This window comes from Miscanthus floridulus, chromosome 8 (assembly GCF_019320115.1).
Source record: "Miscanthus floridulus cultivar M001 chromosome 8, ASM1932011v1, whole genome shotgun sequence".
Classification (NCBI taxonomy): Eukaryota; Viridiplantae; Streptophyta; class Magnoliopsida; order Poales; family Poaceae; genus Miscanthus; species Miscanthus floridulus.
In genome coordinates, this window is record NC_089587.1 from 188605302 (window position 1) to 188612137 (window position 6836).

The 6836-nt window shown below is 39.2% G+C and overlaps 1 long non-coding RNA gene across 1 annotated transcript; it reads right to left on the minus strand.

Moving 5' to 3' along the window:
- Nucleotides 1–2848: 2848 nt before the first annotated feature.
- Nucleotides 2849–4861, minus strand: LOC136477771 (uncharacterized). Its single transcript, XR_010764094.1, has 4 exons — nucleotides 4592–4861; nucleotides 4356–4469; nucleotides 3556–3625; nucleotides 2849–3160 (listed from the first exon to the last, which is right to left on the minus strand). It is a non-coding gene; the product is annotated as an uncharacterized lncRNA (long non-coding RNA).
- Between the last annotated feature and the right edge of the window lie 1975 nt (nucleotides 4862–6836).

Below are 6836 nucleotides of genomic sequence, written 5' to 3' on the forward strand. Positions count from 1 at the left end.
GCAGATGGCACTGTGTAATCATGGTTATTGCAAGAGTTGCTTCTATCATCCCACTGTGGATGAGGAGTAAGCCTTGGGCAGGCTTCTTTATTAATCCCTTCCTATTTGCTTTTGTGGACTATGATCCTATTTTGGCACTGTATAAACTATGTTGGAAACTTTACTTTCAAACTTTATTTGCTTCCGCTTTTGGATTATCAACTCGGTTTGTAATAACTTGGTTTCATACTCTGATGATGAAAATGCATCTGTGAACTTTATGTAATATGTGACATGTATGTTGAATCATGTACGATCTTGGTGTTGTAAATCGTTTATCGAGACCCGTCGTGTACTCGACGGACTACCGGGTTTATATGGGTTCATATGACAGTGCAACCACTTCGGGCTGCCATTGTACTTGTACTCTTATAAATTGGTCGGTTCTGCGACAATCAAGACACACTACACCCACAAATAAAATTGTTGACTCTTACACTGAGAGTTACGCAAAAACATGCTTTTTTCATCCACCAAATAATTACTCCATTCACTTTATCATGTGTGTCTCTCTCAAAATTTCTATGCCAAAAAGAATAGTATGGGCTATGCTAAAAAAGAAAAGAAGGAAAAGAAAAATATCCATGCCAAAAGCATGAGAGAAAAAAATGCATGCCAAAGAGCATGAATAAAAGAAAAGAAAAAGAGAAGAAATAAATAAAGATAGCCCATACTTTCAACATAAAGGCATTCATCCCAAAAAGAGAGAGATTCATGATTCAAAAGAGTACCAAAAAATATTTAGAATTAGGACTTTATAAATTTCCACACACTTGCATGTCTTGATCAAAGTGTATGACTTACATCTCCTTGAGGTCTGGTTTTTGACTTAGCAAAATATGTGATGCAAGTATGCCCCACTTTCATACCTACCCAAAACTCCACCAAAGCCTGTAGTGGTAGGATATGAAAGAAGGCAAAATATCAAATGCCTTGGTGAGGTTTCATACACATTGAGCGATCGAGAGGAATCATTCGAGAAACTTACATTTACTTTGTAGAACTTATAAAACCTCTGGATAGATGGTTAATCGAGGAATGAATGATTGGGTGATTCATTTATAACCGTTCTATCTTACAACCACCCAAGAACTTGGAAAAGCTATACGCCCCACAGGGATCAAGTCAAAGGGGTGGATAAAATACCAACTTATTTAAATTGCGAAAGAATACTTTGTTATAGACATGGCACTTGTGAATTGTATCAGCATAGTAAAGCAAAACCTGATCAATAACCAAGTACTTTAGCTATTGCTAGGGATGAGCAAGGGTTAAAGCTTGGGGATTTGTTGGTGGTCACTAACGACCACTTCTAACCGCCAATTATAGTCCGAAACAGGAGAAATAAATATACTTTTGACACATAAGCCCTTTACTATTGACCTAGCTCCACTTGTATTCGAGAAAACATGTTTTGCAGGTCATACATTCAGAATCAAGTGGAAAATAAACAAATCCAAGCAAAAAGGTGCAAACAGAAGGCGTAAAGCAGAAATATATGAATGAAAGAAATGGAGAAAGCCCACCTACACAACTTAACTGGGCAGAACCCCACCAAGGACGCGACCCAGGCCCAGCCAGCAGCCTACCAAAGTAAGGCGGTGGCCAGCGGAGCAGGCCAAGGGGCACCTATAGGGGACCGTGACACCTAAGAGGGGGTGAATTAGGCAACTTAAAATTTTGACTCAAAACTATGGCCTCTTTTTCTACCCTTAGCAAAACCTATGCAAAAGATAAACTATCTAATGTGCAACTATGGTTTTGCTAGTGTGTTGCTATCTCTACCGCAAAAGGGAGTTGTGCAAACAATGTAATGTGGAAGCTAAAGAGTAAGGTAGAGATATACAAACTCCCATCAACAACTCTAGTATTTTTACCGAGGTATCAAGAAGCGCGCAATCTTCACCCTAGTCCTCGTTGGAGCCCCTCGCAAGGGCCAAGCTCCCGGTCGGGTAACTCCGTGGATAGCCCCAGGCCTTCGCCATGCGCAAGTGGGTCTCCGATGTGCATTCCGGTAAGCCTCTCTCGGACTGCTCCCTGTTGTCTTCACTATCAAGCTTCCGGCCGAACCACCACGGGCCTTGTTCCCTTTGGTACACGGTGGCAGCCACACCACAAACGCGGTTGGTGTGATCTCGCAAGACTACAAGCTCCTTTTGATGTACAACAATGGTGCGCGCAAGCACCGAGTAGTAAGATGTATGCAAACCTCACTAAACACTAGGCCTAACCCTAGAGCAAGCGCATAGGCGGTGGTCTAATCAACCGAAGCACTTCGCAAAAGCACCTACGCTAATCACCTAATGAATCACTAAGCACTATGCAAGCCGAGATCACTAAAATGGTGTATCAACACCCTTGGTATGTTTTCTCAGCTCCACTTTTGTCAAATGGCCGATTGGTGGTCTATTTATAAGCCCCACTAAGAAAGTAGCCGTTGGGGACGAAACCCGCTTTTCTGCTACTGACCAGACGCTGCTTTCGTCCTGGCCGGAAGTATCACTACAAAAAATCTAGGTTTATATGACAAACTGAAAATGTCATGGATAAATACAGGATTTGTCATAAAAAGAATCTTATGACGAAAAAGCAGCGTCATGCCAGTCAGTCATATAACGACCGTCACAAATTGTACCTTGTGACGATAATATGAAAAACCGTCACAAAATGTGATGACCTTCTGTGACGGTTTTGTTTTGTTGTCATATATTACTAGTCATTTAATGACGACTGTAACTGTCACATATTGGTTGGTCAACTCGTCACCTAATACGCCAATCAGTCACAAATTGTATCCTAGGAACCCTGATTTAGACAACTTATTGTGACGATAGGACAGATTTTGTGACATTTACATTGTGACGAATGTGGCATTGCCATATGTATTAATTCAATGACAAATGTCACAGATGTTAACAGCATTCTCATCACAGCTCATACATATCAGCCAAGCCATCATCCACACATTCCAGAGCATAAGGCAGAAGACACAATTGCTTGCAAGTTCAAACATCACACTAGTTCCAAGTTTCATCACACAAGTTCAAACATACAAACAGATGCTTGCTTGGTTTGCTTCAAGTGAGGCCTGTTGAGCAAGAATCTGTGCTTCCAACTGTTCCTGCTTTAGATGAAGGAAAATGTGAATCCTATTAGATGTGGACATAGCTATTACTCAACCAAATTTAAAATCACTAAGTATTATAGAGCAACAAACTGAATCATCTATTACTTATGAACTGGTGGAAAACAATTTCATTGTCCAAATTTAAAATGGCTAAGTATTATAGAGCAACAAACCCAATCATCTATTACTTATCAATTATCATGTACAGGTTCAGTTAGAGAATAGTTAATAGCAGCCAATGCACATAAGCACTTAGATAACTTGGAGTTCAGAGAAATAAAAATAAGCAAGTCCTAGGTTCAATACAGTAAGTAAGGACATGTTTCATAAAAAAGCTTGTATTGTAACCATAAAGTTGCAATAGGGAAGGGATATGATTCATAGTCTACCTTCTTTTCTTCATAGGCTTGATTTTAATGATGCCCTCAAAGAAACTTTCCTGACAACTTATTAGTCATCCTGCTCAATGATCAAAGAGATATGACAAGCATGAGGACTTATTGTAAGTAGTAAACTGACAAGAAAGTTTACTGCACGAGAACTTTGTAAGTTTACTGACAAGAAAATTAGGACCATTTTTAGGTAGCAAATTGAGTTATCAGTACTGATTCTAGGGCAGAGTAAAGCAGCAGATTAATGAGAGATATATCATGGCTTGCACTATCTAGTTCACTAAAAATGCATGACGGTTCCGTGTTCAACACTACATTCACTAAAAATAGGTCGAACTTGAGTTGGCACAATTAATTTGTTTTGAGGTACTCCATCAACACTAAAAATGTGGCTGCTTGTGCTGTTAGCAGGTTGCTGGATGATAATCATGACAGCTTAGTAATAATAAGATAATGGAATGCAATTTTTAAAGTTCATACCACTACACCACAGCCCACTCAATCAAACATATTCTCCTCTGATTTCTTTTCTATAAAGAACATGACATTTGTGCATCTCGGTCAGCACAAAGACAATGCATTGTTTTTAAGAAAGTTTCCCATAGTTCCAAGGCTGACAGCATTTATAGTGCCACTGGAAAATGTAGTTGAAAACAAAAGCAACAAAATATAAACCGTATTAATGGATAGAAAATTACATAGTGTCCATTTCAGCTTCAGTACAATTAGGTTATAAGTTATATGGGTCACGTATACTGATTTAGAGCAGTACAAAATACCAAGATAAGCTTGACAACCTTGTAGCAGCTGTCATCTACTACAATCCTTCCTATCTTTAGTAGTAATGGTCTCTTCAGCTGCTACAAAATAATTGTATGGACCGACTACTCCACAAAAGGTCTTGCAGGTTGCTGAAATGCAAGGCTAACACTATCAACGACACTATACCACCAAACTCAGGTTTAGCAATAGTTAACAAAACAAGACCAATCTATCAAGAGATGGCAATAATTAAGAACAATAAGCAACTTGCCTGGCAGACGTCGCTTGCAGCATTGATCTAATCAGGGAGAGCTTGCATGTGCCTATGTGGCCTCCTAGGAGAGTTGCTGGGATGTCTGTCAGATATCCATTCACACTTGCATTAGATAGGGCAAACAGGATGAGGAGCAAGATCAATACATCATAGCTGCTTCACAAACATTTGTATACTGTGATGAAGTTTCACCATAATATGCATGGCTCGTTAGATAACAAAAAACTCAGATACTCATGTCAAACATGTATCAACCTTTAAAGACAAGCAACGTGATAACGATCTAAGAAAGGGATGTGGTGCTTGGAGCTGGAGGGACACTGCTTGGCTTTGAGGTTGATGTAGACCATCCCCTACTGACTAGAGCGCTGGAGGACTGCCTCACCATGTCATGGATCTGGGATCCATAGCATCCTCACCACCAAGTGGATAGCCGAGGAGCATGAGCTGCTTCTGCTTCTACTTCCCGTGCCGTAAGCGGAGCAGAAGCCTAGCGTTTTGTTTAGCGGTACCGGCGCCCCTACAAAACAAGCGAATGAGAACACGCCTGTGGGAAGAGGGAGAGAATCTGGCAGAAGGGGTAGGTGCTCACGCCCGTCGGTGCACAGCGGGAGTGCGCACATGGCTAGCGGCGACGACCAGGCGGTGAGGCAGCAGTGGCAGAGGAGGAGGAAGAGCGAGCGGCGCACGCGCACCGCGATTGGAGGCCTCCTCATCTATAGGCCTGCTGCTGTGGCCTCTAGGTGCGCCACCTACAGCTCCTAGCGGTACAGGCATGGCCAAGACCCGCCACGAGGGCCATGGTCGCACGGCCTCTGCGAGAGCCGCCGCACGTGCTACGGCCTCCCTCAGTGTGTGGCTCGGTAGGAATGTAGGATAAGGTAGGGGAGCGATAAGACAGAGAAGTTAGGGTTTGAGAGGAAACCCATGGATCTCAACTGTCGGATCGAGAGATAGATGGCTGATGGCAACTAAGGCCGTAGCTGGGCCTGTGGGAGGTATTGGCCCAAATTGTATTTTTTTCTTTTCTTTTGATAATAAATAATTTTTGGGATAGTATTTTTATATACTAAATGAATTTAAATGAAAAAGTCATCACTAGCAAAGTTATAGAAATCATCGAGATCTATGACTTCTATTTTGGTCATTTCCCCATCCGACTTTGTTTAAAGAATTTAAATTTTAAATTTCAAAAGATGAGAACTTTGAACATAATTTGGGGGTAATAAATGTTTTCAAATGGAAAAAATATCTACAACAAAGTTCTATAACGCATCGAGATCTACCACTTTTTTTGGTCATTTTTCCATATAACTTTGTTTGGACAGTTTAAATTTTGAATTTTAAAATTTTAGAACTTCGAACAAAATTTTGGGGTACGAAGTAATTTCAAATGAAAAAGTTATCAACAACAAAGTTGTAGAACTGATCAAGATGTACAACTTTTATTTTGGTCATTTATTCATCCGACAAAGGGATAGTACCATTGTTCACAAATTTCACATATCTCTCTTATAGTTTCATAAACTATAAGAGAGATATGTGAAATTTGTGAACAATGTTACTATCACTTTGTCAGACGAAGAAATAACCAAAATAAAAGTTGTAGATCTCGATGAGTTCTACAACTTTTATGTTCATCATCTTTTCAGCTAAAATGATTTACTACATCAAAATGCTGTTTGAAGTTGCTATTTTTTCAAATTCAAAATTTGAATTGATAGAACAAAGTCACATGAAAAAATGACAAAAATAATAGCTGTAAGAACACAATAAATTGATAGAGCATGATTTTAGAAAATTTTAGAAAAAAAGATCATTAAATTTGAAGTTAGTACGAGGGAGAAAGACTAGTTACAAGTTTTAGCCAGAGATTAAAAAGAAAAACTGCGCTTGTTCATATGATTTGTGAGAACTTCGGTATATAAGAACTTTGAACAGAATTTTTGGAGAGTAAATGATTTCAAATGAAAAAGTTATAAACAATAAAGTTGTAGATCTCATTGAGACCTACAATTTTGATATTGGTCATTTCTTCATCCAAATTCGTTTGGGTAATTTTAAATTTGAGTTTCAAAATTTAATAAATTCGAATATAATTTTGACATAGTAAAATGATTTCAAATGAAAAAGTGAGCAACAACAAAGTTGTACAACTCATTGAGATCTAAAACTTTGGTGTTGGTCATTTCTTCATACGAATTTGTTTGAACAATTTAAAGCTCTTGAATTTGAACTCAAA